A 23,517-nucleotide genomic window follows, 5' to 3' on the forward strand; every position below is an offset into this window, starting at 1 on the left:
TTGACTGAAAATCTTCAGAGACTTCAGTCCAGGTTTGACAATCTTCAAGGTCATCATAACACTCTCTTATCTGATCACGAGAAGCTTTCTTATGAATTTCTTCGAAGAAAGCAAGATCTTGAAAAGCTAAGAGTGGATTATGAAGATCTTCAGAAGGAGCGCAATTCATTACTTGCTCAACAAATCAGCGCTACCCAGGAAGAATTTGTTCCTCCATGTCTGAAGTGAATTGAACGTGAAACTATTAATTCCTCACCTGAATGTTCAATTGCTTCTAATGCTACAAACTGCATATGTCTCTACTATCACTAATTCCTCATCTGAGGACAATGCAAGTATCACTGATGATGTAGGGCTAAAGGAATTGTACATGACAGGCATGTACAAAAGCCTCAAAGGGCATCAGACTCTTTGTGATGTGCTCAAAAAGCAGATCCTCAACAGAAACCCTAGGAAAGAGGGTATTGCCTTTGAGAGGAAACTCAATGCTGATGGAACATATTGGAAGCCTGAGCAGTACCCCAAAACCTCATGGGTTGCTGCAAAGGGACCTCCAGTTGATCCATCCAACTTATCTGGCTTTACATGTGAATCTCCTCATTCTTCTGATGAGTCATTTGACTCTAACTATAAACTATTCAAAAATCAGAATGGTGAGGTATTTGCTAGATATGTTGGGACTAACTGCAGGAACGATTCTCCTATGAAGAAAATCTGGGTTCCCAAAAGTTGCCTTGAAAGTCTTTAGGTGAATGTCCTCATGACACCACCTGTGAAGAAAAGGAACTCCAGATCAAATTCTTCATATGAACCAAATTCTTCATATGGATCCAAGTCCTCACATGGATCAAATTCCTCAAAAGGATCAAAGTCCTCATATGATCATCATCGTGCTAACCCTTCTATTTCGCAGGGTAGAGCTAAGGGCTATGAATATGTGCATTATTCTTCAAATCATTATGTTCATAAGTCCCCGAAGAATTTCTCTGCTTATTCATATGCTTACCCTAACACCTTTTATGTGAAACGAAGTGGACTGGCGTCCATGCCACCTTTCTCATTTGGTGCTCGCAGAGTGATGAATTCTTTGCCACCCCTCCAGATGTGGGTGGTGAAGAAAAGGAACTAATCTCTTATGCAGGGTCAGGTCTCCAGTCGTGCTCAAAACGACTGAAGAATTTGCTGGAGACCTGAACAGTGCCTGATAGGACGCAGGCTAATCATGATGAAATGAACCTTCATTTCACACATCCTCATACTGATTATTTGTTCAAATTACTTGATGAAATTGACCTAATGATACTGATGTCATATTCTTCACTGATGAAGTATATGAGTTTGTAAGCTGCACTAATTCATCTGCAGGATGATCAACCCAAAGCAAATGAGTGGGTCCTCGATAGTGGATCTACAAATCACATGACTGGTGACAAGAATCTCTTGATGGATGCTCGCTTATCACCTTCACATCCGAAGCATATCATCTTCGCTGACAAAGGCAAAAGTCAGGTATTGGGTCTAGGTAAGGTTGCGATCTCTAAGGACATACACATGGACAAAGTCATGCTTGTCGAGTCCTTAGGATACAACCTCATGTCTGTCTCAATGCTTTGTGATCTTGATATGGTTGTTGTCTTTGGCAAGTATCGTTGTGTTGTGATCATGGAAGCTGACAATTCCAAAGTCTTCGAAGGCTTTAGGAGAGGAGACTTGTACATCGTTGATTTCTCTACAGGACCACAACCTGCCGTGTGCTTACTTGCAAAAGCTTCATAAGGCTGGCTATGGCATCGACGACTTGGTCATGCTGGCATGAGGAATCTGCACACGCTCACAAAGAAGAAGCATGTCATTGGCATTGAGAATGTCAAATTCCTCAAGGATCACTTATGCGGAGCCTGTGAAGCTGGGAAGATGACAAAGGCCAAGCATCCAGCGAAGACTATCATGACTACCACTCGACCATTTGAATTGCTTCACATGGATCTCTTCGGTCCTAATCATTATTCTGCTATGACAAATGATGCATCTCTAAATGGCTTTGTTATTGTTGATGATTATTCTCGTTACACATGGGTACACATTGTTACTTACAAACATGAAGTGCAGGAAGTCTTCAAACGATTTTCCTCGAGGGCTTCAACCAACTTTGGTGTGAAGATCAAGCACATCAGAAGTGACAATGGAACTGAGTTCAAGAGTTCCGGTCTTGATGACTATCTTGATGAACTTGGTATTACTCATGAGTTATCTGCTCCTTATACTCCTCAACAGAATGGCGTCGTGGAGCGCAAGAACAGAACCCTCGTTGAAATGGCTCGCACTATGCTTGATGAATACAAGACACCTCGTCGGTTTTGGATTGATGCAATTGATACCGCTTGCCACATCATCAATAGAGTATATCTTCATAGATTCTTCAAGAAGACTGCCTATGAACTCCTCACTGACAAGAAACCCAATGTAAGTTACTTCAAAGTCTTCGGTGCTAAATGTTGGATTAGAGATCCTCATCGCAATTCTAAGTTTGCACCGAAAGCACATGAGGGTTTCATGCTTGGTTACGGAAAGGACTTGCACACCTACAGAGTCTTCAACAACGTTCTTCACAAGGTTGTTCAAACTGTAGATGTGTGGTTCGATGAAACTAATGGCTCGCAAACAGAGCACCTACCTTCTGTGATAGATGAACCAACACCTAAGGATTCTATCAAGTTCAAAGCCACTGAGGATGTCATTCCTATTGAAGAATCTACTGAAGAATTCATTCCAGAACATGATGAACGTCGAGTTGGCGCACCTGAAGAAAATGGTGCTGAGGAAAAGGCTCCTGAAGAAAATGCGGATCAAATTCCTCGAAGACAACCCGCTCATCCTCGTATTGCAAATGAAGTGCAAATCGAGAAGATCATCGATGACATTGAAGCACCAGGTCCTCTCACACGCTCAAAAGCTTCACATTTATCTAACTTTTGTGGGCACTTTGCGTTTGTCTCTATCATAGAGCCCACTAAGGTAGATGAAGCATTTCTAGAGCCTGAGTGGATTCAAGCTATGCAAGAAGAATTACATCAGTTCGAGCTCAACAACGTCTGGGAACTGGTCAAACGTCCAGATCCTGGCAAACACAACATTATTGGCACAAAATGGATCTACCGCAACAAGCAAGATGAAAATGGCGTTGTGGTGAGGAATAAGGCACGGCTTGTAGCTCAAGGCTACACACAGGTTGAAGGAATTGACTTCGATGAAACTTTTGCACCTGTTGCTAGACTTGAGGCTATTCACATATTACTTGCTTATGCTAACCATCATGATATTATCTTACAACAAATGGATGTGAAAAGTGCATTCCTCAATGGTAAGATTGAGGAAGAAGTATATGTTGCTCAACCCCCAGGTTTTGAAGATCCAAAGAATCCTGATAAAGTCTTCAAGCTCAACAAGGCCCTGTATGGCCTCAAGCAAGCCCCTCAGGCGTGGTATGATACCTTGAAGGAATTCTTTGTGAAGAATGGCTTCAAACCCGGTTCACTCGATCCAACTCTTTTCACTAAGTCTTATGATGGTGAATTGTTTGTGTGCCAAATATATGTTGATGATATCATTTTTGGCTGTACTGACCAACGATATAGTGATGAATTTGCCTATATGATGAGTGAAGAATATCAAATGTCTATGATGGGAGAGTTGAAATTCTTCTTAGGTCTTCAAATTCGTCAACAGCGCAATGGAATATTCATATCTCAGGAGAAATACCTCAAGGACGTATTGAGGAAATTCGGCATGCAAGATTGCAAAGGGGTCAAAATTCCAATGCCCACAAATGGCATCTATGCACTGATGAAAATGGTAAAGACTTCGATCAAAAGGTGTACCGCTCCATGATTGGCTCTTTATTGTACCTATGTGCATCTAGGCCGGATATTATGCTTAGTGTTTGCATGTGTGCCCGATTTCAAGCTATAGCGAAGGAATCACACCATAAGGCTGTGAAGCATATTCTTCGATACTTAGCTCACACACCAACACTTGGATTATGGTATCCCAAGGCCTCCACTTTTGATCTCATTGGATATTCAGACTCTGACTATGCTGGCGATCGCGTGGACCGCAAGTCAACATCTGGTACATGTCATTTCCTTAGACGATCTTTGGTCTGTTGGTCCTCGAAGAAACAGAACTGCGTATCTCTCTCCACTGTAGAAGTTGAGTACATTGCTGCTGGATCGTGTTGTGCTCAACTACTATGGATGAAGCAAACACTCAAGGACTATGGCATCAACTTGAAGAATGTGCCTCTCTACTGTGATAATGAGAGTGCCATCAAGATTGTTCATAACCCAGTTCAGCACTCGAAGACCAAGCACATCCAAATTCATCATCATTTTCTTTGTGATCATGTGTTGAAGGGCGACATCTCCATCGACCACGTCAGCACTGAAGATCAATTGGCCGATATCTTCACAAAGCCCTTGGATGAGAAGAGATTTAGCAAGTTGCGGTGTGAGCTAAATATCCTAGAATCTTCGAATGTTCTCTAAAATGTACACACATCCTAACACTTATGCTGACTTGATGACTTAGATGTGCAACACATGAAGTAACGTTTTTCTTCAATCAATGAAGACTAACCCTCTAAGTGTGAAGAAATTAATGAAGAAATTGATTCTCAAAGCCCTACGACAATTGTACGCAGTGTCTGAAATCAGCTTTCTTATACGGTGGGTTACGCCACCAACCAAAGTTGAAAATCTTCAATTTGAGTTTTTCTTTGTTTTTGAAATTCCTCAGTTTTTCAAATTCTTCAACTTTGCATTGTCTTCACTCTTCCCGGTGTTGTTCTTCATTCGAATATATATATATATATGATCAATGTGATTTCTACAGAATTCACTTATTGTTATTTCTTCAAGTTGATTTCTTCTGCTAAGTGAATGTGATCGGACCCTTCCCCCTCTATGCTAAACTCAACCCAGTCTATTCACAAATTCCTCATATGCGTTCTATTTGGAACCCGTTCAAATTCTTCACTATGTCCTTGATAGCTGAAGAAATTGCGAACGGAACTTGAAAACCTATCTTATCTGAATTTTCAGCTTTGCCGCTCAAACCGTTCCGCATCCCACGATATACTTATCTATTCACCCACGATCCTACGCGATCGCCACCTCACAGTACGTGGGTGACACATGTCATGCGAATGAGAAGGGTCAGGGGCATGTTCGTCCTTAATCTTCGGGTGAACAATTTTTCACTGCGACTATAAATACCCCCTCACCCCTTCCTCACTTCCTTTACTCCACTCGACCTCTCTCTCTCTCTCTCCCGCTCGAGCTTCTCAAACCCTAGCGCTGCCGCTACTCCATCATCGCCAGTGAGGAAGAGCTTCACTACCTCGACCTCGTCGCCATCGTACTCGCTCCGGGCGCGGAAATCTTCACTCCGCCGCCGCCGTAGCCGTCTTCCTCCGCCAAGTTAGGGCGTGGAAGATCTGAACTGACGAACTTCACATCTGTTCTTCCCAGTTTGTCGTGTTCTTCACTTCGGGTAATTAAAAGTTACTTTTAACTGCTCGCTTTGATTCTCAAGTTTTTCTAAAAATCTTCAAAGGTGTTTATTCTTCAGTTCTTCACACACATGAACACCTCACACGTCATCTGTTCTTGATTCGTTTCTCTAAGCTATGATCCTCAATTGTGTGGATTTTCAATCTATACAACTCTGGAACCTAAGACAAAGAACGCTTAGTGAAATTCCTCAAGACTCATCTGGTCAAATTCCTCAAACTTGTTCTTTTTGAAAAACCCTCTGAGAACGCATATGACCTCTCCAAATTCCTCGCAACTACACTCTATTCACAGGTACAAATGTCCGCTGCTGAATCACTAGGTTCTCATCAACTTAACTCATTTGCAGCGTTCCTCGAAGAAAAGTTGCATACTTCTTCAGAGAATTCGATTGTTCAAATTCCTCAACTAAAGAAAATGGCAGATGGTAACAAGCCACAGAAGGGAGGAAAGAAGCCTGAGGTCATGACTGCTTTTGAGATCCCTGAGGACATTACGCAGGCTATTGCACACCTGATGAGGCCAAGTTTGGTAAGGAGAACAAAAATCAGCGCAAGGTGCGCATACAGAGGATTGAAAGGAGATGGGCACGGGAATGGAGGGAGTACAGGTATGTAACTCCCAGGTACATGAAGAAATTCGCACTCAACCCTCCATGCCCAAGACCTCCATTGGCACCAGGCCAGTTGGCGGATCCCACTAGCCTCAAGTGCGGTGAGGATTATCCTGACGAATGGGCAAAACACCAAGCCAAACTAGCTAAGCAAGCAAAGGAAGCAGTGAGGAAATTCAATGCTGACTCTGCTGCTGCTGCTGCTGCCTCTGCTGAGGCCTCTGCCAGTCAGCCCAAGAAGGCTATGCATAAGAAGCCTGCACACAAGTCTAGTGCTTCACCTTCAATGCCCTCACGACCAAGCTCCTCTGCTATGCCATCAAGGCCAGATTCCTCAAGGCCCTCATGGCAAATTCCTCAGACTGCTCCGTCAAAGTCCTCAGCTCCTCCGTCAAAGTCTTCAGCTGCTCTGACAAAATCCTCGGCACCTGTGCATCTAACCACGTGCCAAAGGACTCAAGGCTTCTCTATTGCCTCAGGAGCATCAGCAAGCTCCTCAGCTGCTCGGAATTCCTCAGCCGATCCCTCTCTGCTGAAGAAAAAGGCCACTGCTAGACGAGGCACTCGCCCAAGTCCTCACAAGAAGCAGGTCGCCTTCCATGTACCTTCTGATGATGATGAGGCTGATCATGAAGAACTTGCCGAAATCATCAAAAACAGGCAAGCCAGGGCCGCTAGAGCCAAAGGCAGCAATGTGCCACTGATGTTGGATCCCAAGCTGATCCTTGATTACATTGACTTATGGCACAAGGACCCCAACACGCCTTTGCCGGAGATGAACCTCACTCTTGGTCAAAGTCGTGTCCTCACTGCCTTCATTGAAGAAGAGAAATGGAAATTTGAACAAGGCAGAAGTTTGAAGAAAGCGCAGTACAAGAAACAGTGCTACCTCAAGGACAATGTCCTCACTCTAACCCCTGATCAGCTCATTGCTCTGCAAGCTGAAATCAAGCAATTGAGTGATTAATTTGATCGCTATTATGCTGACTGGAAGGGCGCTGTCGGTGTCAAAACTGGTGGATCTCGGGTAGGGGGTCCCGAACTGTGCGTCTAGGCGGATGGTAACAGGAGACAAGGGACACGATGTTTTTACCCAGGTCCGGGCCCTCTCGATGGAGGTAAAACCCTACTCCTCCTTGATTAATATTGATGATATGGGTAGTACAAGAGTAGATCTACCACGAGATCAATGAGGCTAAACCCTAGAGGCTAGCCTATGGTATGATTGTTGTTCGTCCTACGGACTAAAACCCTCCGGTTTATATAGACGCCGGAGAGGGCTAGGGTTACACAGAGTCGGTTACAATGGTAGGAGATCTACATATCCGTATCGCCAAGTTTGCCTTCCACGCCAAGAAAAGTCCCATCCGGACACAGGACGGAATCTCTTGTATCTTCATAGTCCAGGAGTCCGGCTGACGGTGATAGTTTGGCTATCCGGACACCCCCTAGTCCAGGACTCCCTCAGTAGCCCCTGAACCAGGCTTTAATGATGACGAGTCCGGCGCGCATATTGTCTTCGGCATTGCAAGGCGGGTTCCTCCTCCGAATTCTTCATAGAAGATTTTGAACACAAGGATAGTGTCCGGCTCTGCAAAACAAGTTCCACATACCACCGTAGAGAGAATAATCTTTACACAGATCTGCTGACGTATTCCGCGGCGTGACATCACACTACGGCCACGCCTTTATTTGAATCGCTTTTTACTGTCCCACCTCAGCGCGTTTAGCGAGGCGGTTTCCTTCGCACGTCTTATCAAAGCGGAGATCGTGCCTCCTTATTCCGGGATCCTCATCAATACGGGCGTGGGTAACCCAACCGCGCCATTGATTACGGTGCTTGGGAGATAAGCGAGTTTTACCAGGCTGATGGGGATGCATAGTTTCGTCCGTCCATATATAAGGGGATAAGGATCCACCTTTTTACCTACGCCCTCTTCCTCCTTTGCTTATCCATTTCCGCGTACTCGAGCTCCAGCGCCCAAGTCCGCACATCTCGCCTCGACCTTCCTTAGCCATGTCCGGAGCGGGAGGCAAGTGGATGGCCTCCTCCATCACGGAGGGGCACATCAAAAGGCTGCGAAAGGCCGGATACTTGTCCAGGGACATCGCGCATCGGCTCCCCGACAAGGGGCAGCTCATCCCCACCCCCGGGCCCCATGAGAGGGTGGTGTTCCTCACACACTTCCTCCGCGGACTAGGTTTTCCACTTCACCCATTTGTCCGGGGGCTCATGTTCTACTATGGCCTGGATTTCCACGATCTGGCCCCGAACTTCATCCTCAACATCTCGGCGTTCATCGTCGTGTGCGAGGCCTTCCTCTACATCCAGCCCCACTTTAGCTTATGGCTGAAGACCTTCAATGTCAAACCGAAGGTAGTGGGCGGCCGCCAAGTGGAGTGCGGAGGTGCCATGGTGGGCAAGATGCCCAACGTCCTATGGCTCGAGGGCTCCTTTGTGGAGACCATAAAGGGGTGGCAATCGGGGTGGTTCTACATCACCGAGCCGCATGACCCTAAATGGGTAGCGGCCCCGGAATTCCGATCTGGCTTCCCTACACGGCTCACTGTCGGTGTCAAAACCGGCGGATCTCGGGTAGGGGGTCCCGAACTGTGCGTCTAGGCGGATGGTAACAGGAGACAAGGGGCACGATGTTTTTACCCAGGTTCGGGCCCTCTCGATGGAGGTAAAACCCTACTCCTGCTTGATTGATATTGATGATATGGGTAGTACAAGAGTGGATCTACCACGAGATCAAGGAGGCTAAACCCTAGAAGCTAGCATATGGTATGATTGTTGTAATGGTTGTTCGTCCTACGGACTAAAACCCTCCGGTTTATATAGACACCGGAGAGGGCTAGGGTTACACAGAGTCGGTTACAATGGTAGGAGATCTACATATACGTATTGTCAAGCTTGCCTTCCATGCCAAGGAAAGTCCCATCCGGACATGGGACGAAGTCTTGAATCTTGTACCTTCATAGTCTTGGAGTCCGGCCGATGATGATAGTCCAGCCATCCGGACACCCCCTAGTCCAGGACTCCCTCAATAGCCCCTGAACCAGGCTTCAATGACGACGAGTCCGGCGCGCATATTGTCTTCGGCATTGCAAGGCGGGTTCCTCTTTCGAATAATCCATAGAAGATTGTGAACACCAGGATAGTGTCCGGCTCTGTAAAATAAATTCCAGATACCACCGTAGAGAGAATAATATTTACACAAGTTCAATCTGCTGACGTATTTTGTGGCGTGACGTCACACCACTACCAAGCCTTTACTTGAATCGTTTTTATTATACCACCCCAGCGCGTTTAGCGAAGCAGTTTCCTTGGCACGTCTTGTCGAAGCAGAGATCGTGTTCCCCTTATTCCGGGATTCCCATCAATACAGACGTGGGTAACCCAACCGCGCCATTGATTGTGGCGCTTGGGAGATAAGCGAGTTTTACCAGGCCGGTGGGGACGCATAGTCTTCGTCCGCCCATATATAAGGGGATAAGGATCCATCTTTTTTACCTATGCCTTCTTCCTCCTTTGCTTATCCATCTCCGCGCACTCGAGCTCCAGCACCCAAGTCCGCACATCTCGCCTCAACCTTCTCCAGCCATGTCCGGAGCGGGAGGAAAGTTGATGGCCTCCTCCGTTACGGAGGGGCACATCGAGAAGCTGCGCGGCGCCGGATACCTGTCCAGCGACATCGCGCACCGGCTGCCCAACGAGGGGCAGCTCATCCCCACCCCCAGGCCCCATGAGAGGGTCATATTTCTTCCCCACTTCCTCCGTGGACTGGGCTTCCCACTTCACCCCTTCGTCCGGGGGCTCATGTACTACTACGGCCCGGACTTCCACGATCTGGCGCCAAACTTCATCCTCAACATCTCGGTGTTTATCGTCGTGTGCGAGGCCTTCCTCTGCATCTAGCCCCACTTTGGCTTGTGGCTAAAGACCTTCAATGTCAAGCCGAAGGTGGTGAAGGGCGTCCAAGCGGAGTGCGGAGGCGCCATGGTGGGCAAAATGCCCAATGTCACTTGGCTCGAGGGCACCTTTGTGTTATCCGTCAAAGGGTGGCAATCGGGGTGGTTCTACATCACCGAGCCGCGTGACCCTAAATGGGCAGTGGCCCCCGAGTTCAGATTTGGTATCCCCATGCAGCTCACCTCCTGGAAAGAGAAGAGCTTGCTATGGGGTAGTTCGGAGGAGCTGACCGAACTCCAGTCCTGTCTCCAGACCCTGGTGAACAAGAAGCTTAAGCTTGTCAACGTGATCCAGGTCATGCTCGTCCGCCGGATTCTCCCCTGCCAGCAACGGGCCTTTAATTTGTGGGAATTTGATCCGGCACAACACCGGATCCTGAGCGGGCTCTTCGACACGACGTACGAAGCTGCCTAGAGGGTGCTGTTCAAGGGCGGAGAAGCCCCCGCATCCGCAACTGAAGATCGCGGATTCAACACGCAGCGCCCGGCCGGCGAGGTAAGCTATGTTATCCTTTATGGGACACTCATTTCCTTCATAGTTTGACTCTATGTGGGATCTAAACTCCCAATGCCTTTAACATGACTGGCAGAAGACGTCCGGACAGGTTAACTGTCCGGCTCCCCTTCCAGAAGACCCAGCGGACACCCGTTTGACGGGGCTGCTGGTCCCGGCACTTTACGTGGTGCCGGAGAAGAAGGCCAAGAAGAAGGCCACGGGAACCCGAAGGAGTTCCCGATGCCTGGTGGTATCGGACTCATCGTCCGATGACTCCGAGGCGGACTCCTCCCCTGAAGACGAGGAGGAGAAAGAGGGCTCCCCCCAAGAGGGGGGGAGAGAAGAAGAGGAAGGCTTCCCCAGCGAGGGAGGCTGAAGGGTCCAAGAAAGGAAGGACCCTTCCTCCGGACTGCTCCGCCAACGCCGGCGACGGCGACGAGGAGTGGCCCTCAAGGGCCAAGCCCCTGGCAAGATCGTAAGTATCCGGATTCCTGAATGATTTATAATTTTTCTTTCTGCCACGCGGTGTCTTTCTAATGCCGCATACAACCTGTAGTCCGGCTAAGGATGATCTTCCCGCTTCGTCGAGCGGGTCCTTGGGCACGTCGGATATGGATTCCCTTCCGACCGCCTCCACTCCTTGTGACGCTGACGACGCCGAGGTGGGATCCCAGGAGGGGACCCATCAGGAGGAGGAGGCTCCGGAGGTGCCGCAGGGCAACCTCCCGGACTTCATACCGGACTCCGCACCGGAACCTGCAGTGGTTCCGGAGTCCGGTAGGCGGCCCCTTCGCAAGAAGGGCAAGACTATGACACCGGCAGCCTCCGTCCAACCGGAGGTGCCGGATAATTTGCTGGAGGCGCTCAACGGCGCTTCCATCAAAGAAGAACACCGCACTATCATGAGTGCGGTGATTCAGAAGGTTCAACTCGCCAAGAGCGGGTTGACCGAAGCCTGCAGCAGCCTTCTAACAGGCTTTGAGGTAAGAAAATTAAAATATGTAGTATAATACCGCATAGACAGTAGCCCCTGATGCTCGGTTCGCTATTCGGAAAGAAAAGCCGGACTGAGGATCTAAAAAGATATACGCAGGAGTTCTAAAAAATATGTCAATATGGGATTGCAGGGTGCGCTGCTGACCTCTGCCGCACTGACTGTGGAGGTCGATGCTTTGAAGCAGAACCTCGAGCGGTCCGAGAGCGAGCTCGGCCGTGCCAAGAAGCAGCTCGAGGACAAGGAAGGTGAGTAACACCGTATTAAATTTGTACCTTACAGAAAAGGATTTTGGTTGCAAGAGAAATAACAAGGATAACGTGGGTACTACAGGGGCCATGAATGAGGTGGCGACCCTGAAGGAGGTCGTGTCCGCGGCCGAACGCAATGCGGCCGCGGAAGGAGCCGAGCGAGAGAAGCAGGAGGCGCGGGTGGCGGAGGTGCAGCAAGAGCTCCAGGCACTCGTGGAAAAACATGAGAGTTTGGAGCGCGACTCAAAGACTCGAGAGTCCGAGCTTGCATCGGCTCTTGAGAGTGCCAAAGCCGCTAAGGCCGAAGCCCACAAGGCCCTCCAGGAAATCAAGGCAGTGAAGAAAATAGCGGCAGGTAAGGCATTTTTCATGCAAAGGAAGCATGTGAATGTGAATTACTTGTTACTTACCCGAATTCGGAGCTCTCCAGGAGCGTTCGCAGATCTGATCCGCAGCGTGTCTGATGCTGCCGCATTCTATTGGGCCGAGGAGGGGAGCTCGACGGAGAAGGTCTTCTGGCCTCAGTATGCTGAGGCCGGACATCCGGTGCCCCTTAGCGACCAGCTGAAGCAGCAGGTCGAGCTCCACAAGGTTGCCGAACAGGCCATGAAGGGCCTCATAGTTCGGCTGTGGCCCAAGGAGGCCATGCCTGGGAGCTACTTCGGCCTGGTGCGGCGGCTGGTGGATGCGTGTCCCTGGGTGGAAGTCGTCAAGCAGTCCGTCTGTATTGAAGGTGCCCGTCGGGCCCTTGCCCGTGCAAAAGTTCACTGGGGCAGGATGGACGCTGAGAAGCTTCTAACGGACGCGCCGCCGGCGGGCAAGGAGTATCGTACGCCCGAAATGTATTGTAAGAGTGTCCTGAAGGGTGCCCGCATGATTGCGGATGAGTGCTCCAAGGATGTAATATTTGAGTAGAATCGCATTATGTTATCCTGTGCGCTGAAAACTGTGTTCATAAGCGCTAAGCAACGCTTATTAATTTTAAATATTACCTTCTGTGCGGCCGTTTATCAAATCTGAGAGATGGCAAGTCGTTGGCTTCAGCCCCCATGCCAGGAGTGCTGGGGTGTTCAGGATAAACTTGAGCACTCTTGTTCCCATTGTTGGGTCCATCTAGGGAGGCGCTCAACACAACGAACGAGGCAACCGGACTTATAATGCTTGAACACTCTCACTTAGCCATAGAATTCTATAATTTTAAATTTCGACGAAGCCCCTAGTGTTCGGAAGACCGAGTTCGGGGCGCTATCCACGCCTGGGCAGGAAAAAGCCGGTTCCTCGCTCTAAGCAGCATAAGTCTTTAGGGACTCGAAAAGACCTCTCGAACAGCGACCAGCTCTCGCCTTATCATGACGGTCAGTTTTAGCTTTCTCCACTGAGGCGCTCGCCCAGCTCAACCGGGGCGCAATCGCAGTGGTTCTCCCAGTGCTACCTTAGCCGATAAAACGGAACGTAAGGTACCAAAACATGGGAGCAGGGCAAACCCAACTATTGACCCAAGACATGATTCGGAGCCGATGCATATAATGCTATAAGTTCGGCGTGCCGCACTTGTGAAAGTGTTCGGACTTATCACACCATAATGCGGGGAACTTAAGCCCCTGGTGTATTCGGCCGCACCAAAGTGTACGGATGCAACATGTCATGAACGAGCATATATAAGAAAGGAATGCAATTATAAGCAAAAGCGATGCATTGTTTATTCCAGAAATACTGCCATGAATGCAGAATGATACAAATAGTGCGGTAAGCAAGGGATTGGACTATTAAACATGTCCCCCTCCAGGGGTAGGCTGCGGAATAGTGTATTAAACAGATTTAATGCTCGTAATGGAGACCACCTGAGTGTTCGTCGTAGCCTTTCTCCTTCCCTGGCTGTTGCATCGTGAGTTCGGCAGGTCTGCTGCCAGACAGGGCCTCTGGTGAACGGAGTCCTGTGGGTAAAAAGAAAAAAGAAAAAGAGCGACACACTTGGGAGCCCCTGGTGTGGTTGAGCCGCACTCAGGGCCTGTCGTGGTCGTGCCCCTCCCCCTATGCCCATGGTATCTCCAGAGCGTAATGATGTACGCGAAGGACTAGTCTTGCAATTATGCAAGGGCTGGGGTTGGGGCCGCATTGCTACGCGTGCTCAGAACGTGCCAGGTGGTCTTGTTGTATGTTACTCCGGGCGCGTTTGGCCGTGTCCGGTTGCTTAACGGCCGGACTCGAAAATTGCCTTAAGAGGCTGCTCTGTACTTCTGTCGTGAGAGCCGCTGTGTGTTCCTCCGTTCGAAGGGAGCATTCAGTGTTTCCGTTGACCGTGATGACTCCTCGAGGGCCTGGCATCTTGAGCTTGAGGTATGCGTAGTGCGGCACCGCGTTGAACTTTGCAAACGCGGTTCGTCCGAGCAGAGCATGATAGCCGCTGCGGAACAGGACTATATCGAAGATTAACTCCTCGCTTTGGAAGTTATCCGGGGATCCGAAGACCACTTCCAGTGTAACCGAGCCTGTACAATTGGCCTCTACACCTGGTATGACGCCTTTGAAGGTCGTCTTTGTAGGTTTAATCCTTGAGGGGTCTATGCCCATCTTGCACACTGTATCCTGATAAAGCAGGTTCAGGCTGCTGTCGCCGTCCATCAGGACTCTGGTGAGGTGAAATCCATCGACGATTGGGTCTAGAACCAATGCGGCGAATCCGCCATGGCGGATACTGGTGGGGTGGTCCCTTCGATCAAAAGTGATCGGGCAGGAGGACCATGGGTTGAACTTTGGGGCAACTGGCTCCATCGCGTATACGTCCCTGACTACACGCTTCCGCTCCCTCTTGGGTATGTGAGTTGCGTATATCATGTTCACCGTCCGCACTTGTGGGGGGAAACCTTTCTGTCCTCTATTGTTCGGCGGCCGGGTCTCTTCCTCGTCATCGCTATGCAGCCCCTTGTCATTATTTTCGGCAATTAACTTGCCTGCCTGCTTAAATACCCAACAATCCCTGTAGGTGTGATTAGCTGGCTTTTCGGGGGTGCCATGTATCTGGCATGAGCGGTCGAGTATACGGTCCAAATTGGACGGACCCGGAGTAGTTCTTTTGAATGGCTTTTTCCGTTGACCGGGTTTGGAGCCTCTGAATCCGGTGTTGACTGCCGTATCCTCAGTGTTATCGCCGTTAATGCGGCGTTTGTTTTTGTTGCGACGTGACCTGCCATTGCGGTCCTTGTTATCCGGACTGCCAGAATTTTTGCTGAGGTTGTTACTGCGGTCTAGCCAGCTGTCCTCTCCCGCGCAGAAGCGGGTCATGAGTGATGTCAGGGCTGCCATGGATTTCGGCTTTTCCTGTCCTAGGTGTCGGGCCAGCCACTCGTCGCGGATGTTATGTTTGAAGGCTGCGAGGGCCTCTGCATCCGGACAGTCGACGATTTGATTTTTCTTTGTTAAGAACCGTGTCCAGAACTGTCTGGCCGATTCGTCTGGCTGCTGAATTATGTGGCTTAGGTCATCGGCGTCTGGTGGTCGCACATATGTGCCCTGGAAGTTGTCAAGGAATGCGGCTTCCAGGTCCTCCCAACACCCAATTGACTCTGCTGGCAAGCTGTTAAGCCAATGCCGAGCTGGTCCTTTAAGCTTGAGTGGGAGATATTTGATGGCGTGAAGATCGTCACCGCGGGCCATGTGGATATGAAGGAGGTAGTCTTCGATCCAGACCGCGGGGTCTGTTGTGCCATCGTAGGATTCAATGTTCACGGGTTTAAACCCTTCAGGGATTTGATGATCCATTACTTCATCTGTGAAGCATAGTGGGTGTGCGGCGCCTCTATATTGGGCAATATCATGACGTAGCTCAAGCGAGCTTTGTCTACTGTGTTCGGCCCGGCCGGAGTTGCTGTATCCGGCGCGACGGTAGTCGTCGCGCATCGTGGGGCGCCCATGTGATCCGTAGATCGATCTTGATTGCCTTGCCTTGTCCTCCAATATGTCTCGCAAGTCCGGTGCATTCCCCCATGGCTTCGTACTTTTCGAGCGGTGCCGAGGTACGGTCCTGATGGAGGGCCTAGAGGCCTCTCTGTCGCGGCCACGAGGTGGTCGGTCTGCCGTTTGTGCGCTGGTGATGAAGGTTTATACTGCTCCTCCTCTAATCGTGGGAGCAACTTGCGTTTTGGGTAGCTTTTGGAGGGGCGTTCGAGTTCGTACTCTTCGGGCGCGAGGACTTTAATCCATCTGTCGGCTAGCAGGTCTTGATCAGCTTGGAGCTGTTGCTGCTTTTTCTTTAGGCTGTTTGCCGTGGCCATAAGCCTGCGTTTAAAACGCTCTTGTTCGATGGGATCCTCGGGCACGACGAATTCGTCGTCGTTGAGGCTTGCCTCGTCTCTGGAGGGAGGCATGTAATTATCATCCTCTACCTCTTCGTCTGCCGCTCTCTCGTGAGGGCTGGCCTCTCCGTCCTCCTGTGCTGAATTTTGCTGGAGGGGGTTGTCTTCGGCACTCTCTGGGGTGTTATTGTCTCCGGTGCCGGAATCTCCATTCTTGCTGTGGCAGGATTTAGAGCGGCGCCGCTGACGCTGGCGCTTGGGTCGTTTCTTGGAGGAATCTGCCTCTGCTGCTTCTTCGCCGTTCCCATCCTTTGGGATGTCCACCATGTATATGTCATATGACGAGGTGGTCTTCCAGTGCCCCGTAGGTGCTGGTTCTTGGTCGTCTCCGGCATCATCGTCCATACCGTCGATGTCTTCAGAGTTGTAGTCTAGCATGTCAGTTAGATCGTCGACAGTGGCTACAAAGTGGGTTGTGGGTGGGCTTTGAATTTCTTCGTCGTCCGCATCCCAACCGTCCTGACCGCAGTCCGGCCAGGGCTCTCCTGATAATGAGAGATACTTTAGCGAATTCAGGATGTCGCCAAAGCGTGAGTGCTGAAAGATGTCCGCGGCGGTGAACTCCATGATCGGCGCCCAATCGGATTCGATTGGTAAGGGCGCAGGAGGTTCGGAGTCCGGCGAGGAGTCCGACACCTCGGAGTCATGAGCTTTACAAGGGACAAGGTCAGTTTTCGGCTCCATCGCCGTAGAGGTTGCAGCCCCCGAGGCGGTGTCTAGCCACCCGTCCTCGATCTGCACGGTCGGCTCTGAATTAAGGATCGGAGCGGACTCATGTGCGTCCTCCAGGGCACTGTCCGGCAGCAGAGCTAAATCATGCCCATCGTGACAGTGCGGCGCGCTCGGCTGTGGCTCGAATCCATCGAAGATCAAGTCTCCGCGGATGTCAGCCATGAAGTTTAGGCTTCCAAATCTGACCTGATGGCCAGGGGCGTAGCTTTCGATCTGCTCCAGATGGCCAAGCGAGTTGGCCCGCAGTGCAAAGCCGCCAAACACGAAGATCTATCCGGGGAGAAAAGTCTCACCCTGGACTGCGTCGTTGTTGATGATCGAAGGAGCCATCAAGCCTATCGGTGACGACATAGAGGAACTCTTAATGAAAGCACCAATGTCGGTGTCAAAACCGGCGGATCTTGGGTAGGGGGTCCCGAACTGTGCGTCTAGGCGGATGGTAACAGGAGACAAGGGGCACGATGTTTTTACCCAGGTTCGGGCCCTCTCGATGGAGGTAAAACCCTACTCCTGCTTGATTGATATTGATGATATGGGTAGTACAAGAGTGGATCTACCACGAGATCAAGGAGGCTAAACCCTAGAAGCTAGCCTATAGTATGATTGTTGTAATGGTAGTTTGTCCTACGGACTAAAACCCTCCGGTATATATAGACACCGAAGAGGGCTAGGGTTACACAGAGTCGGCTACAATGGTAGGAGATCTACATATCCGTATTGTCAAGCTTGCCTTCCACGCCAAGGAAAGTCCCATCCGGACATGGGACGAAGTCTTCAATCTTGTATCTTCATAGTCTTGGAGTCCGGCCGATGATGATAGTCCGGCCATCCGGACACCCCCTAGTCCAGGACTCCCTCACTCACCTCTTGGAAAGAGAAGGGCCTATGATGGGGCGATTCGGAGGAGCTGACCGAACTCCAATACTGCGTCCAAACCTTGGTGAACAAGAAGCTCAAGCTTGTCAACGTAGTCTAGGTCATGCTCATCCGCCGGATCCTCCCGTGCCAGAAACGGGCCTTTAATTTGTGGGAGTTTAATCCGGCACAGCACCAAACCTTGAGCAGGCTCTTCGACACTACGTACGAAGATGCCTGGAAGGTGCTGCTCAAGGGCGCCGAGGCTCCCGCATCCGCTACCGAAGATCACGGATTCAGCTCGCAGCGTCAAGCCGGCGAGGTAAGCTATTTTACCCATTACAGGACGCTTATTTTCCATAGTTTGACTCTATGCGGGATCTAAACTCCCTTTACCTTTGACAGGCCTGGCAAAAGACGTCCGGGCAGGTTAACTGTCCGGCTTCCTTGCCAGAAGACCCAGCGGACGCCCAATTAGCGGGGCTGCTAGCTCCGGCGCCTTACGTGGTGCCGGAGAAGAAGGCCAAGAAGAAGGCCACGGGAACTCGAAGGAGTTCCCGGCGCCAGGTGTTGTCGGACTCATCGTCCGACGACTCCGAGGCAGACTCCTCCCGCGAAGATGGGGAGGAGGAAAAGAGGCTTCTCCCCCAGCGGGGGGAGAGAAGAAAAGGAAGGCCTCCCCAACGGGGGAGGCCGAAGGGTCCAAGAAGGGAAGGACCCTCCCCCCGGACTACTCCACCAACGCCGACGACGATGAAGAGGAGTAGCCACCAAGGACTAAGCCCCTGGCGACTTCGTAAGTGTCCGGATACCAAAATAACTCATGGTGTTTCATTTGTTGCATAGAATCTCTTAACGCCGAATATAACCCTGCAGCCCGCCCAAGGACGGGCTCGACACTTCAACGAGCGGCTCCCTGGCGCCATCGGACATGGATAGCACTTCACATCCGGCCGTCTCCTCTCCTCGCGCTGCGGATGACGCCAAGGTGGGGTCCCAAAAGGGTCCCAGCCAGGAGGAGGAGGTTCCGGAGGTGCCGCAGGGCAACCTCCCGGACTTTGGGCACGAGGGGGATCAACCCCCAAAGGGTTCTGAGTTCGGCCCTGGGTCGGACTTCGCACCGGAACCTTTAGTGGTTCCGGAGTCCGGCGGGCGGCCCCTTCGTAAGAAGGGCGAGACTGCGGCGCCGGTGACCTCCGTCCAACCGGAGGCGCCGGATAATTTGCTGGAGGCACTTAACGGCGCCTCCATCGACGAGGAGCACCGCACTGTTATGAGTGCGCTGATCCAGAAAGTTCAATCTGCCAAGAGCGGGCTGACTGAAGCCTGTACCAGCCTTCTAACAGGCTTTGAGGTATGTAATTAAGATATGTAAAAATAGTACCGCATAGACAGTAGCCCCTGATGCTCAGTTTGGTGTTCGGAAAGAAAAGTCGAACTGAGGATCTAAAAAGATATACGCAGGAGTCTAACATAAGTATGTCAATATGGGAATGCAGGCTACGCTGCTGACCTCTGCCGCACTGACTGCGGAGGTCAATGTATTGAAGCAGAGCCTTGAGCGGTCCGAGAACAAGCTCGGCCGTGCCAAGAAGCAGCTCGAGGACAAGGAAGGTAAGTAATACCTTATTAAAGTAATACCTTATAGAAAGGATTTGGTTGCAAAAAATGACAGGAATAACGTGAGTATTGCAGGGGCCACGAACAAGGTGGCAACCCTGAAGGAAGCGGTGTCCAAGGCCGAAAGCAATGCGGCCGCGGAACGCACTGAGCAAGAGAAGCAGGAGGCGCGGGTGGCGGAGGTGCAGCAAGAGCTCCAGGCTCTCATGGAAAAACACGAGAGTTTGGAGCGTGACTCGAAGACTCAAGAGTCCGAGCTCGTCTCGGCTCTTGAGAGTGCCAAAGCCGCTAAGGCCGAAGCCCAAAAAGCCCTCCAGGAAATTGAGGCAATAAAGAAAGATAGCGGCGGGTAAGGCATTCTTCATGCAAAGCAAGCATGTGAAAGTGAATTACCTGTTACTTACCCGAATCCGGAGCTCTCCAGGAGCATTCGCAGATCTGCCCCACAGTGTGTCCGACGCTGCCGCATTCTATCGGGCCGAGGAAGGGAGCTCGACAGAGAAGGTATTCTGGTCTCAGTATGCTGAGGCCGGACACTCGGTGCCCTTGAGCGACCAGCTGAAGTAGCTGGTCGAGCTCCATAAGGTGGCCGAACAGGCCATGAAGGACCTCATAGCTCGGCTGTGGCCGAAGGAGGCCATGCCTGGGAGCTACTTCGGGCTGGTGCGGCGGCTAGTGGATGCCTGTCCATGGATTGAAGTCGTCAAGCGCTCCGTCTGCATCAAAGGTGCCCGTAGGGCCCTTGCCCGTGCTAAAGTGCACTGGGGCAAGATGGACGCTGAGAAGCTTGTGACAGACGCTCCACCGCCGGGCAGGGAGTATCGCAAACCCGAGATGTATTACGAGAACGTCCTGAAGGGTGCCCGCCTTATAGCGGGTGAATGCTCCAAAGATGTAATTTTTGAGTAGACTCGCATTTGTTATCCAGTACGCTGAAAACTTTGTTCATATGCGCTAATAAATGCTTGTTAATTTAAAATATTACCTTTTGTGCGGCCGTTTATCAAATTTGGGAGATGGCAAGTCGTTGGCTTCAGCCCCCATGCCACGAGTGCTGGGGTGTTCGGGATAAACTTGAGCGCTCTTGTACCCATTCTTGGGTCCTTCGAGGGAGGCGCTCAACACAACGAATGAGGAAACCGGACTTATAATGCTTGAACACTCCCACTTAGCCATAGAATTCTACAATTTTAAATTTCGGCGAAGCCCCTAGTGTTCGGAAGACCGAATTCGGGGAGCTATCCACGCCTGGGCCGGACAAAGCCGACTCCTCGCTCTAAGCGGCATAAGTCTTTAGGGACTCAAAAAACCTCTCGAACAGCGACCAGCTCTCGCCCTATCATGACGGTCAGTTTTAGCTTTCTCCACTGAGGTGCTCAACCCAGCTCAACCAGGGCACAATCGCAGTGGTTCTCCCAGCGCTACCTTAGCCGATATAACGGAACGTAAGGTACCAAAACATGGGAGCCGGGCAAACCCAACTATTGACCCAAGACATGATTCGGAGCCGATGCATATAATGCTATAAGTTCGGGGTGCCGCACTTGTTAAAGTGTTCGGACTTATAACACCATATTTTGGGGTACTTAAGCCCCTAGTGTATTTGGCCGTACCAAAGCGTACGGATGCAACATGTCATAAGTGAACATATATAGATAGAAAAAGGAATGCAATAATAGGCGAAAAGCGATGCATTGTTTGTTCAAAAAATACTGCAATGAAAGCAGAACGATACAAATAGTGCGATAAGCAAGGGATGGGACTATTTAACATGTCCCCCTCCAGGGGTAGGCTGCGGGATGGTATGTAAAATAGGTATACTGCTCGTAATAGAGACCACCTAGACACTCGACGTAGCTTTTCTTCTTCCCTGGCTGTTGCATCGTGAGTGCGGCAATTCTACTGCCGGACAGGGCTTCTAGAAAACGGAGTCCTTAGAATAAGAAAAAAAAGAATGACACAATTGGGAGCCCCTGGTGAGGTTGAGCCGCTCTCTGGGCATGCCGTGGTCGTGCCCCTACGCCTATGCCCATGGTATCTCCAGAGCGTAGCTATGTACGCGTGGTACTGGTCTCACGATTTTGCGAGGGCTGGGGTTGGGGCCGCATTGCTACGCGTGCTCGGAACGTGCCAGGAGGTCTTGTTGTAGGTTACTCCGGGCGCGCTTGACGGTGTTCGGCCACTTAACAGCCGGACTCGAGAATTGCCTTAAGAGGCTGCTTTGTACTTCCGCCACGAGAGCCGCTGTATGCTCCTCCGTTCGGAGAGAGCGTTCGGTGTTTCCGTTGACCGTAATGACTCCTCGAGGGCCTGGCATCTTGAGCTTGAGGTATGCGTAGTGCGGCACCGCATTGAACTTTGCAAATGCGGTTCGTCCGAGCAGTGCATGATAGCCGCTGCGGAACGGGACTATGTCGAAGATTAACTCCTTGCTTCGAAAGTTATCCGGGGATCCGAAGACCACTTCAAGTGTAACTAAGCCTGTACAGTTGGCCTCTACACCTGGTATGACGCCTTTGAAGGTCGTCTTTGTGGGTTTAATCCTTGAGGGGTCTATGCCCATCTTACGCACTGTATCCTGATAAAGCAGGTTCAGGCTGCTGCCGCCTTCCATCAGGACTCTAGTGAGGTGAAATCCGTCGACGATTGGGTTTAGAACCAATGCGGCGAATCCGCCATGGCGGATGCTAGTGGGGTGGTCCCTTCGATCAAAAGTGATCGGGCAGGAGGACCACGGATTGAACTTTGGGGCGACTGGCTCCATCGCATATACGTCCCTGAATGCACGCTTCCGCTCCCTTTTGGGTATGTGGGTTGCGTATATCATGTTCACCGTCCACACTTGTGGGGGGAAACCCTTCTGTCCTCTATTGTTCGGCGGCTGGGTCTCCTCCTCGTCATCGCTATGCAGCCCCTTGTCATTGTTTTCGGCAGTTAACTTTCCTGCCTGCTTGAACACCCAACAATCCCTGTTGGTGTGATTGGATGGCTTTTCGGGGGTGTCGTGTATCTGGCACAAGCGATCGAGTATTCGGTCCAAATTGGACGGGTCCGGAGTATTTCTTTTGAATGGCTTTTTCCGCTGACCGGGTTTAGAGCCTCTGAATCCGGCATTGACTGCCGTATCCTCAGTATTGTCACCATTAATGTGGCGCTTGTGCTTGTTGCGACGCGACCTGCCGTTGGTGTCCTTGGTATCCGAATTACCAGGGCTCTTGGTCATGTTGTTACTGCGAGCTAGCCAGCTGTCCTCTCCCACGCAGAAGCGGGTCATGAGTGATGTGAGGGCTGCCATGGATTTCGGCTTTTCCTGTCCTAGGTGCTGGGCAAGCCACTCGTCGCGGATGTTATGTTTGAAGGCTGCAAGGGCCTCTGCATCCGGACAGTCGACGATTTGATTTTTCTTGGTTAAGAACCGTGTCCAGAATTGTCTGGCCGATTCATCTGGCTGCTGAATTATGTGGCTTAGGTCGTCAGTGTCTAGTGGTCGCACATATGTGCCCTGGAAGTTATCAAGGAATGCGGCTTCCAGGTCTTCCCAACAACCAATTGATTCTGCTGGCAAGCTGTTGAGCCAATGCCGAGCTGGTCCTTTAAGCTTGAGTGGGAGGTATTTGATGGCGTGTAGATCATCACCGCGGGCCATGTGGATGTGAAGGAGATAGTCCTCGATCCAAACCGCAGGATCCGTTGTGCCGTCGTATGATTCAATGTTTACGGGTTTGAAACCCTCGGGGATTTGATGATCCATTACTTCGTTTGTGAAGCATAGTGGGTGTGCGGCGCCTCTGTATTGGGCTATATCACGACGCAGCTCAAATGAGCTTTGTCTACTGTGTTCGGCCCGGCCGGAATTGCTGTATTCGGCGTGACGGTTGTCATCACGTATCGTGGGGCGCCCACGCGATCCGTAGATCGATCTTATTTGTCTTGCCTTGTCCTCCAATATGTCTCGCCAGTCTGGTGCATTCCCCCGTGGCTTTGTACTTTTCGAGCGATGCCGGGGTGCGGCTTTAGCGGAGGGCCTAGAGGCCTCTCTGTCGCGGCCACGAGGTGGCC

Source organism: Triticum aestivum, chromosome 7B (assembly GCF_018294505.1).
Source record: "Triticum aestivum cultivar Chinese Spring chromosome 7B, IWGSC CS RefSeq v2.1, whole genome shotgun sequence".
Lineage (NCBI taxonomy): Eukaryota > Viridiplantae > Streptophyta > Magnoliopsida > Poales > Poaceae > Triticum > Triticum aestivum.